The sequence below is a fragment of the Tupaia chinensis genome, unplaced genomic scaffold (genome assembly GCF_000334495.1).
Source record: "Tupaia chinensis unplaced genomic scaffold, TupChi_1.0 Scaffold000364_1, whole genome shotgun sequence".
Classification (NCBI taxonomy): Eukaryota; Metazoa; Chordata; class Mammalia; order Scandentia; family Tupaiidae; genus Tupaia; species Tupaia belangeri.
Genome location: NW_006159861.1, coordinates 93,878 through 105,739, shown reverse-complemented (window position 1 = coordinate 105,739; position 11,862 = coordinate 93,878). Strand labels below are relative to the sequence as shown.

Here is an 11,862-nt window from a genome sequence, read left to right as displayed (position 1 = left end):
TCTATTTTCTATTTAATTTAACGTACTATTATATTTTATTATTATTTAAGTTCATAATTTTGCCCATCAATCCTAGGTACATTGGATTTAATCTGATAATATAATTATAGGTTATGTGTACTCACCAGAGAGAGAAAATGAGGGAACATGAGAAATCATTCCCCAGGAGGTGGGGGGTGTGGTGGCCACCACAACCCCTTCTCCTCCATTCTCCTTATGGAATTTTGGGCATACTTACACACACATCCTGTGAGATCCTCCAGCCACCAGGTCCAAGACTCAAACCATGCGGTCAGCTATGTAGGATGCAACCACCTTAACCTCCATACCACCTGCTGGCTCCCTGCCTCCTATGTTTAAATGCTCTATGTATAATCATTTTAAAGGTGAGATTAGGGCACAGAGATGAATTAAGATGCCATTGTGATTCTAGCCAAAAGATAAGATTGTCTTGGACCAGTCGGGTAGTGGGAAAGGTCATGAGAAATTATTTGCTTTAAGAGAAACTTTGAAAGGAAACTTCAAAAAGGGTAAGGACTGATTATTGCATGTGGGGAATGGGAAGTTCAAATGTGACTGCAAAGTGTTTGCTTGTTCAACAGGAAGAGTGGAGTTTCCCGATATGATACCAAAAAAAAAAAAAAAAAAAGAAGAAGAAAAATGGGTATCGGAGAAGTTAAGAACTTCATTTTGGACAAATAAAACTTGAGCTTCCCATTAGGCACCAGGAGGAGACGTCAAATAGACAGTTGGCAATGCAAGGCTGGTACTTGGTAGGGAATCTAGACCAGAAAAATTAGATTGTTGGGAAAGTCGTGACACATTTTTCTATGCAAAAATTTCATGTTCATATTTGCATAGAAAAATGTGTCACGACTTTCCTGACAGCCCAGTACAACTTGCCAGTATAAGTAATTAGAGAGAATTTGGTGAGTAAAGTAAATCCTGCTAGGGGTGTGGGATTATACGGAGAGAAAGAGGCTAAAGCATGCATCGAAGAGCCTTATTTTTCCACAAACACACACATGCAAAAGCAGAAAATGAAGAGGAAATCGAATGTCAATATAATACAGACTGTTGCATTTTTCTTTTTTAATTGCCAGAGGGCTTAGGCATTTGCCAAACAAACAGGGGTGGTGTGTATAAAACACCTTCCTACGGGAAATCCCTTCTCATCCATTTCTTCATTCAGTTAGAGATGGAGAAACACAGGCCAGCAGTTTTCTCAAGCAGAGCCAGGATCCAGACTGTGATTGGCCATGGGGGACCTGGCTCCCTTAACCACTAGGCTGTGGGACCAGCCCCAGACTACGTATTAATGTCAAGGGCCTCTTTTATAGATATGTACAATTGATAGGTGCAGGAAGGCCTCTCTTTTTCTGAAGAACCAGTGCTAATGAACTGAACAACTCATTTGGTTTCTTGCTAAGTATCAATGCTAGCTGTACCTGATCTCGATGTGGATGAAATTATTTTAAGCAAAGGTGAAGCTGGACTTCCATAAAATGTGTTGTGTCTGAAAGATGTCCCTCAATATGACACAAAGACTTTGCCCAGTCACCTAGTGTTTGAGAAGTTGATGAGGTGCTATGTAGAGAAGTTTGATTCTGATGAAGGCTCTTCAAATAAACCACAAGCCTGGGTTTCTATCATTTCACTTACCAGTCATCCACTCTTAAAATCAGGACAAATCATTTATTTTTTTTATTCCATTGTAGTAACCAAGGTAGTTTCTTTGTCTTTATTTTTTTTTTTTGATTTGAGAGAGAGATTTTTATTATAAGACACTTGCACTTGTGAGAAAGAAGATGAGAAATCACCCTCACCCCTACCTCAGGAGAGATCGATGGCCATGCCACAATCCCTTCTCCATTCTCTTCTCGGGATTTTGGGCACACACACAAATGTGAAACCAACATGAGTTTCATTGGGGTTGGGACTCAAACCGCAATCAGTCAAGCAGGAGTCCAGTACCTTAACCATTGTGCCATCTGCTGGTCCCTAAGGTAGTTTCAATTATCTCAAACTCCAAGCATTAAGATCTTTATGGTCCCCTCCCACACTGAATAGAGCCGACCTGAAAAATCAATAGGATATTGTGGAAATATTGGCCTGACTTTACAGTCCAGGTCATAAAAGACATCAGAACATCCATCTTGCTTTCTCTTGAATTATTCTCTTTAGGAGAAGTCAGCTGTCATGTTTCAAGAAGAATCAAGCAGCCCTAAAGAGGAAAAAAACATTTGGCAAGAAGCTGAAGCCTCCTGCCAACAGCCAGAGAGGCCCTGAGACTGCCTATCAACATCCATCAAGTGAACTATATCTGGAGAGATTCACAACCCATTCAAGCCTTCCGAGGCCTGGAGCCACGGCCAACAGCTTGACTACAACTGAAGACCCTGAGCCATAACCACCACTAAGCTGCTCCCAGATGCCTGATTTGCAGAATCTGCAATAAGGGTTTGCTGTGGTTCTAAATGGCTAAATTAAATTATGGGATTATTTGCTGTACAGCAATAGGTAATAAACACACCCATTGTCGCTTTCCTATGCCTTCCCCTCCTTACCTAGACATTCGGTTTTGGGTTTACTTTGCTCAGGAGAACAGAGATGAGCAGAGTGGTTCTCAACTTTGGCTACACATTGGGATTTATCTGGGAAGATTTAAAAACTTCTTTGCTTGTTTCCTGCCCCCAGAAACTCAGATTCAATTGGCATGGGATAGAGTCGGACATCAGGAATGAGTCTGTTCTCAAAGCTGTGGTGTTCAAACAATATGCTGTCCAATTTCAGCTGAGATATGGAGCCAATTTGACCTACCAAACATTTGCTTGGTTCCAAAAGTAAAAGGCAGGAGAAATGATTGATGCACCAGAGTATTCTAGATAGGGACTCTCTAGAAAAAGAGCCAGAATTGAAGGCACATTTGCTATCATTTGCTGATGTTAGAGTAAATTTAGATGGATACTAGATCTGAAGAATTCCTGACAAGACAAAGTCAGCCAGATCTCAGAAGTAACGTGAACCTTGCTTGATTTGCAAACGTAAGTGAACCTTAATTTGAGCTACATCTTCTGAATGCCTATACTGAAGAAAAATAGAACTTAAGCCCAGTAGAATTTAAGGTCAACCAATCAGAAGAAAAAAGCAACAAAGTTATGATGATGTAACTAGGGACTTCCCAACAGGATAGAAGAAATAAGGCAACCGTAAAACGAACCACTCAGACATGTCCTTTGTGTTCGTTCTGGGTTCATCCTATACATGTCTACTGCTTTAGTTTCCTCAGTGGCACTCCTAAACCATTTCTGGTTCACAGCCACCAAATTCATTAATTATTGTTTCTCAAATAAACTCTTTAACATTTCCTTTGGTCTCAGTTTACCTTTTAATAATTATTCAAAAGCCAATAAGCTTTTGAATAAACTGAGCAGATGCAGGTTGTTTTCCACCAGATCTCAGCCACCAAACCACATATTCATGGTGCCACAGGCCTCCAGTGTTATGAAGGATGACCTTCACCATTTTCCTCTTTTCACCCTAACTTCTATACTCAATACTTTCTGTGCTGCTGCATGCATACACAACCCACAGTGATAGCAGTTAGGATGCTTTCAGCAGTATGTAAAGAAAACCCAACCAAGGGACCAGCAGTTAGCATAATGGCTATGTCACTGGACTCCTATGTAGTTGACTGTGGTTCGCATCCCAGACCCGGCGACTTAAACTCACTCCAGGTGCGCGTGCGTGCGTGCCCAAGATCCCAGGGGGAGAATGTCTTTCTATACCTCTATATTGTTTGCCTTGTTGTAACAAATATTTATTGTACTAAAGAAAAAAAGAAAGAAAGAAAGAAAGAAAGAAAGAAAGAAAGAAAGAAAGAAAGCCCAACTGAAGCAGCTTAAAATAAGAAAAAAATGTGTTCTCTCACCTAATACAAATCTCAGAGGCAGGACAGTTCAGAAACAGTAGTCCAGTCAGTGGGGCGTTGACATCACTCACCAGGTCCAGCTGTCTCTGCTCTATTCAGGTGTTGTCTGAAGCCCAGGACTCATTTCCCTAATAGGCACCAATAGCCACCTGAGCTCCAGACAAAAAGGGAAATGAACAGAAGAGAGAACTTCTTGGGACCAGCAGATGGCATAATGTTTACATCACTCCCACATGGCCGACTATGGTTTGAGTCCCACATCTGGAGGCTTGAAACTCGGGCCAGTTGCATTGGGTGTGTGGACAAAATCCCTAGAGGAGAATGGAGGAGAAAGGATCCTGGCATGGTCATTCTCCCGGCAGGTGATTTCTTGCTTTCTGTCTCTTTGTCTCTCTGTGTCTCTCTGACAAGCACACATGCCCTATAGCAAAAATATCTCTAAAAAAAATAAATAAATAAAGAAGAACTACTCTTCCAATATCTCATTTTATCAAGAAAGAAAAATAAAAGATCCTTTCACATGCACATGTGTACCTACACAGACCCCTGCCACGTGTCTCATTGGTGGACAATATCACACTGTGTGCTCAATCTGACTAATCAACAGAAAAAAGAATAAGAAAACATGACTGATAAAACTTGATAAGATTTACCCCACTGAGCTAAGGACAGGATCTCACACAAACACAATTCCTTCATATTATCCACATCAGTTGGGATACCTTCAACTGCATATAACATACGTATCAGTTAGCTATTTCTTCAGTCACGCAGCAAAACACACAACCATGATATTTAAATGGCATAAAACAATAATCATATACTTCTTAGGAATCTACAGGTTCGAATGAGAGGGTGTGTTGTGCTAATCTCAGTTGAACTCACACACCAGTGGTTCTTTTTCTTTCTTTTTCTTTCTTTTTTTTTTTTACACAGAGTCTTTATTTATTGGGGTCCTGATGTCCAGGGAAGCCACCTGTTGCAGTGGGGACACCAAGTGGCCAGTCCTTCATGTCCAGTTTTCCTATAGTCAAGCACCCTCAGGAAGCAGGAAGCAGGAAGCAGCTGTGCCTCCAGTCCTGGGTGACATTGGCGGCTGCACCTGCACAGCACACGGCAGGAAGCCGTGCACATGATCTGCACAATTGCCCACAGCAGCTTCATTCTGTCAAAGACATTCCTCAAAGGCCTCAAAAGACTCAGCACAGGCCTGGCAGATCTGATTGGGTGCGAGGATGTGCATCGAGCAATGCTCATCTTAAAGTGATGACGGTCTCGCTGCTAAGACTCAGGCTTGGCTGCCACGCACTGGCCATACTGCTCCAGCTCCCGGCCACAGTAGCGAGCAGTGATCTCCAGGGACACCTTCATTTCAAGACCGGTGCCCGCGGGATCAGCCAGTGGTTCTTTTGATGGCTGACTCTAATGGGCTGGGCTGGGCTGGGTGGTGCTGCTATGAACTGTGGGTCCAGCTGGGCTTTGCTCCTCACTGGTGGCTAGGCTAAGGTCTATTCCTCGTGTACTCATGCTGGGGTGCAGGTGGAAAGAGCAGAAAGTACCTCAAGCTTTCTCACGGCAATAGCAGAAGCACAAGCAGGCAGGCAGAAATGTGATTCCTTCTAAGGGGTAGACTCGGAACGGTCACACATCCATTATCCGCTTCCCACTGGGCAGCGCAAATTATGGCCAAACCCAAAGTCAAGGCATGAGGAAGAGCATGACACTTGTCATGGAAAGGACTGCAAAGTCACATCTATGACATTCAAGCAACAGTTTCTTTTGGATTGTAGAGGAAAGCCATCTCTTAGCTTTGCAAACCTCTTCAATTATTTTGTGCTGCTGAACAGACGTCAGAAAATTAAATGTGTTCCCAATTTTACACCGAGCATTTAAATAATCTAATGCGCCTGTGAGAGATATATGGATACCTCATGTTCAAACATGCTCAGGAAAAACCATTGAACCTTGAAATGTACCAACTCAAATGGCTTTTCTATGCTGAGAGATCGAAACTAATGTGATAGGTCTTCAGTTCTACTCATGGCTGTAGGAGATCTATAAATTCAGATCACTATTATGCTTAAACAATGTAACTGTACTCAAGGGACACAGATACGGTAGCATCAGATTAGGTCAGGAGATGAATGAATTTGAAATGTCTCATTTTTATTCTTCCTAATTCACTTTTGGATGTTACAGTGATGACAAATACACTGAAGAGAGTCGGTTTAATAAACAGCGAGTTTTACTAAATGTTGGTAATAAATCAAGCCTGTGTCACGAAATAGCCTTTTGGTTAGTGAAAAGAAGTAGAGAGGAAGCAGAAAGGAAAGTTAGAAAAGGGAGGGCGAGCCGGGAAAGGAAGGAAGCAGGGAGGGAGGGAAGAGCCCCCGTCCCTCACCCCTCACTACTCCAAGCACAGGGTGGTTCTCTGCATCCCTCGTGCCGTACTGAGGATCATAAGACTGGGAAGTCTCTGTGAGCAAAAGGCCACGTTCATCCTCATAAGCAATTTTCCTCTCAAGCAGCTGAGGTCCCTGTCATAGGTGGAGCACTGTGGTTCTCAGCCAGCCACACCCTTGTGGTAGCCCGGACCAGAACCTCGTCTGCACCTCCCCCCAAAGATATCTTCAGCAAGCAGACAGAAAGGAATGCCAAGGCAGGATACAATTCTTAAAATGATAGCATCTCCTCACCCCCTGGGCAGTCGTGGCTTTGCTGGTAACATCGCCCTCTTAGCCATGACCTGTCCCCACACGGCTGCTTTGCCTTTCAGTTGTTCCCAACTGCATCCTGCAGGGTTCTACCAGACGCCCTTCGCAGATGCCCCTACTAGATCGTGTGCTATGGGAAAAGAGCCAGCCACTGTTTCCACGCTGCAAATGGTAACACACTCGGACATCCAAGGGAAGCCTACCCAACAGCACCTCAGAAGTCATCCCACACAGTAAGGGGAATGAAGGAAGTGACGTCATTCCCGTCACCTGTGGGATCTGGTCAAGTCATGCCACAGCTGGAGCCTTCATTAGCAAAATGAATAGCCTCCTAATGTAGGCTGTTTTTACATTTTTCCATTAAGTGTAAGTATTTTTGCATTTATATATTTAAATCGGTCAGCTAGTTCTAATTAGGTTTAAAATGAGATTAAAGAAAATTGCTGAAATGTCCATTCTTTATGCTCAATAAACTATAATAATTAAATTATCTCCACTCCACACATCCTCATCTAGGAAAAAAACCTGTCTATTAAAAATGATGTATCCTTTCTTTATCTAAAGCCATCTGAAGACCCCAAATAACTAGTGAGGTGGTTGTTTTTCATCTATTCTTAATAGAAACTGGGCAGATAGAGATTTGAATCATTTTACATCTAACCTGGACAATGAATTATGTTTCAATGGTCATTACCCCATGGATTTTAGTCATCAATTGCACTGCTGCTAAAAACTTCTAATTTTTAAAGAAAAAGAAATCTTCCTCTTCCTTAATTCCAGAAAACTATTGGATAAATATGAACTTTCTTACTTTCTTGTTGCTTCATAATTAGAGCTTCCAAAAGAATCTTGTCATCATGCTCTTCCTTAATCTATTCCAATAAATGTTCCTACAAGATTCAATTTACTCAATTATTTGCATTTTTACCTCTACTATTCAAATTCCTGCCAAATTCTAAATTAATTCTATTCAGCATTGTTCTCTATAGTCAAACAATGAAAGAATATTGTCTAAATGCTAATCTGCTGTTTATTCATTTCCTCATGCAGCTCCAGTCCCCAGAGTTTGACGTTTCAATAATCCCTAAAAGGGATTATAATGCTGTCTTGCTGTATTTTGTTTTCTCCAAGAAAATAAATTAAGAAACTTTCCCACCTTTAACCCTTTTAAAAAGAACTCGAATAAAGCCTATCTTTCTTGTTCTAGAAAATAAAATTTTAATATGGAATTAATTACAAGCATCTGGAATAAAAAAGCAGTCTCTGGGTAACAGAAGATGATTTCAATGGATTCTGGCAAAAGCTTTCCTATAATTTGTTTCCTTCAGAACAATCTGATCAGCCTCATTCTCATAGGATGCCAAAGCAGAGAATCCCATATGTGCTTATGCAATATTCAGAAGGCCTTTGGAATTTTTTCTGTAGCTTTAATACAGCCCTTGGGTTTGCCTGCCATTGAAGGCAATCTGTGCATTGCTGACTGGAAATGCAATCCGTGGTGTGAGTCTTCATGTCACAAACTGAGAAAACAGGTTACATTTTCAGTTACGCTTGAGGAGCAGAACCTTAATATGCAGGAGCTAATTAATATGAAAACAACTTATTGAATGAAAAGCTATACACTGCTGACATGCTGAAATAAAGCAAGCTGTGTGCAACAAGCCAATTCAACCCTGTTCTTCCCCTTCTGTCCTCATTATCAGACACCTGCATTGAGCAGTCAGCACATGTTGGGTACGCCCTGTGCTTTGGGGTGTAGTCCATCCATGGTTCACACCCATCATGGAAGTCAGACTTACTTTACAACTACCTGAAATCTCAAGAGCCTCATCATCATTGCTTTCGGTTTTCAGATGTTCACAAAGCATGGTCCATCTCATGAAGGAAGTACAATCACAGCCGTCTCTCAGAATCCATGGATAATTGATTTCCAGGGACCCATAGATACCAAAATCCATAGATGCTGAAGTCCCTTATGTAAAATGGTACCATATTTGCACATAATTGATACACATTCTACCATATACTTTATAACATCTCTAGATGACTTATAATACTTAATATAGTATAATGATATATAGTTCTTACATTGTATTGTTGAAGAAATAAGACAATATAAATGCAACCAAATTTTCTTTTAACATTTGTGATCCATAACTGGGTGAATACACAAATGTAGCGCCAAGGATACAAAGAGTCCAATGTAAACTCCTGTGACCCGGGTATTTCTCAGTTTTGTACTGGTCCATGCACTTGGGAAGTGCTGCATTTCACCATATAAATTTAACTTGTAGATTTTACAGTAAGCACATACAAACCAATATTTCTTCTTCTTTTTTTTTGGAGAGGTTTTTGCTATAGGGCACGTGCGCTCACCAGACAGACAGAGAGAGACAGAGAGACAGAAAGCGAGAAATCATCCCTCAGGGGGGATGGCCATGCCACAATCCCTTCTCCTCCATTTTTTCTTGGGATCTTGGGCACACATGGACACGCACCTGGCGTGAGTTTAAGCCACCAGGTCCGGGACTCAAACCGCGGTCGACTACATGGGAGTCCAGCGACATAGCCATTACTCTAACTACTGGTCCCACAAACCAAGAAAGAAATTTAAAATATGCAGAAAGAATGATATTTCCTCCCAGGGACAGCTACTGGCTCAGGAAACATTTCACGTCAATCAAATCATGCATGCCACGCCAGTGTAAACCATCCTCTTTAGGAGCATGTCAGAGAGTTCAAATATGCAACATCCCAAGCTATATTCAAAGGGGAACTCACTTTTCTTCTCCATCCTCAGCCCATGTGCAGAGGGCCTATGGGATGACTGAATATTTTGCTATCACTTCCAATTCAGTTTGTATCAGGCCATGTCCTGGGGCAGAGGAGCAGAAGCCAGGAGATGGCAGCGATCCACATGTCTAGTCAGAGAAGAAGAGAGTAGCAATTGGAGATTCATGGCCTTATGTCAATCTGGACAGGAGCAGGAGTGCAAAGACTGTCAATGTCCTAGGGAAAGGAAGAGCATGCGGTATCACCTGACAGGTTTTTAAGAGACAGGACGGGGGAGGAAGGCCATCACTTCTATCCACACTTTAGGGCCCATCTCACTGGAAGGGAGATTCAGAAACCTAGTTTACCTTTTGCCCCAAATAAGAAGTAAGTAGGTTAGGAAACCAGATTTTAGCATAAAGCAATCTTTGAACCATTCACCTAGAAATTAAATCATTTTAAACCTGTGCATTATTAATACAACCTCGTTGTGCAAGTTTCCTTCTCCACCTCTGTCCAGTCTGTGAGCACCCTTACCTCTCAGCACATCACTCTACCTGGTGCCCTCTCCTTATGTGTCTTCTACTGCTCTGTAATTATCATGTTGCTTCCAACGTTCCAAGAATAGTTCCCCAAATAGATAATGAGTTACTACAGTTCAGTATCTATAGTTCTAGCTCAGACGCACACACGCGCGCACACACACACACACACACACACACACACACATGTTCCTGTCCTTTACTCAGATTAGATATTTGACAGGTAGATGGTGAGTGAAAGTGTGAGGAGAAAGATTTGTAAAACTAAGCCTACCAGTGATAAACACCGTTGGGCTTATAATGCAAAGACTAGTTTTCAGGGAACCAGAGATCCAGTAGATGTCAGCTTCAGTTCATTTCCCCAATAAACTTTGTAAAAAATGAAGAGATGCATAAATGATTTTCTTCTTAATAGTAAGTAGTGGGTAGCAAATAGTATGGTGGTTACAACACTGGACTCCCACATGGCCAACTGTGGCTCGAGTCCCAAACCTGGTAGCTTGAAAATCATGCCAGATGCATGTGCACGCATGCCCAAAATCCCTAGAGAAGAATGGAGGAGAAGGGATTGCAGCACGGCCATCTCTTTGGGGTGGGGAGGGGGGTTTCTCTCTTTCCTTTTCACTGTCTCTCTCCAGAGAGAACATGCACCCTATGGCAAAAACCTTAAAAAGAAGAAGAAGAGAATATATAGGGAACTTAAGCAGCTTCCCCTCAGAAAAATAATCAACCCAATTAAAAGATGGGAAAATGAGCTGAACAGACAACTCTCTAAGCAAGACATAGGAACAGCCGAAAAGCATATGAAAAAATGTTCAACATTCCTTATCATAAGGGAGATGCAAATCAAAACCACAATGAAATACTTTTTCCCTAATCTCAATAAATGGCTAAAATTTAAAAAAAAAAAAAAAGAATTCTAAGTGCTAGTGAGGTTGTGGTGAGAAGGGAACTCTCTTATGCTGTTGTGAGAATATAAATTAGTTCAGCCATTGTGAAGAACAATATGGAGGTTCTTCAAAGACCTAAAGATAGAACTACCATATGATCCAGCAATTTCACTCCCGAGTATCTACCCAAAGAATCACAAAGGAGTGCACTAGGTCACGAAAACACTTGCACATTCACACTTATTGTGACATTATTCATAATTGCTAACACATGGAATCAATCCAAATGTACACAAACAGATGAATGGATTGAAAAAGTGTGGCACATATACACTACAGAATACTATGCAGCCATAGCATATCAAAAAATGAGATGTTGGCATTTGATAGAAAGTGGATGACTATGGAAGATTTACTGCTAAGTGAAACAAGACAGATTACGAAAGAGAGGCACTGTATGTCCCCACTCAAGATTTACCAAATGTCTGCACCCTATGGAAGATACTGAACAATTGGAAGATATGGAGAGCATGGATACCAACTATGGACACTGGAGACAATGTGGGAGGAGGGTAGGAACTGGGGGAGGGTGCAAGGGAGAGAATCAAAAAAAAACAGGGAAAACATTTAAGGGACCCAAAAATGGAAAATTATCTGTTGATGACAATGTGTATAGTAATATCTTTGACTGGGCTAATACACAGTATATTCATGCTGGAAAAATTCATTTTGTATGTTCTAATAACATATAGTGATTGACCGTAAAATAATAGTAATAATAATAATAAATATCTGATTTTAAAAATAGCAAATAGGGAGTTCCACTTAAAACAGTGGTTTGACTGCATGGATTTATTTCCTGAAGTAACACAAGGAAATTTTTAAGAAGATATAATGCTAAAGGACAAAGAAAATGGGAAGAAAGACAATAGCACACAAGGTATTTCTACAAAACTTTAGAAGATGAAAAGTAAGTTGAGAAGTGGTAAGTGGCACAGTGCCTGACAAAAAAA

At 41.2% G+C, this 11,862-nt stretch overlaps 1 pseudogene; it reads right to left on the bottom strand.

The window, feature by feature from the left end:
• Window positions 1–2,664: 2,664 nt before the first annotated feature.
• On the bottom strand, window positions 2,665–5,302 carry LOC102473703 (coiled-coil-helix-coiled-coil-helix domain-containing protein 5 pseudogene; annotated as a pseudogene).
• Between the last annotated feature and the right edge of the window lie 6,560 nt (window positions 5,303–11,862).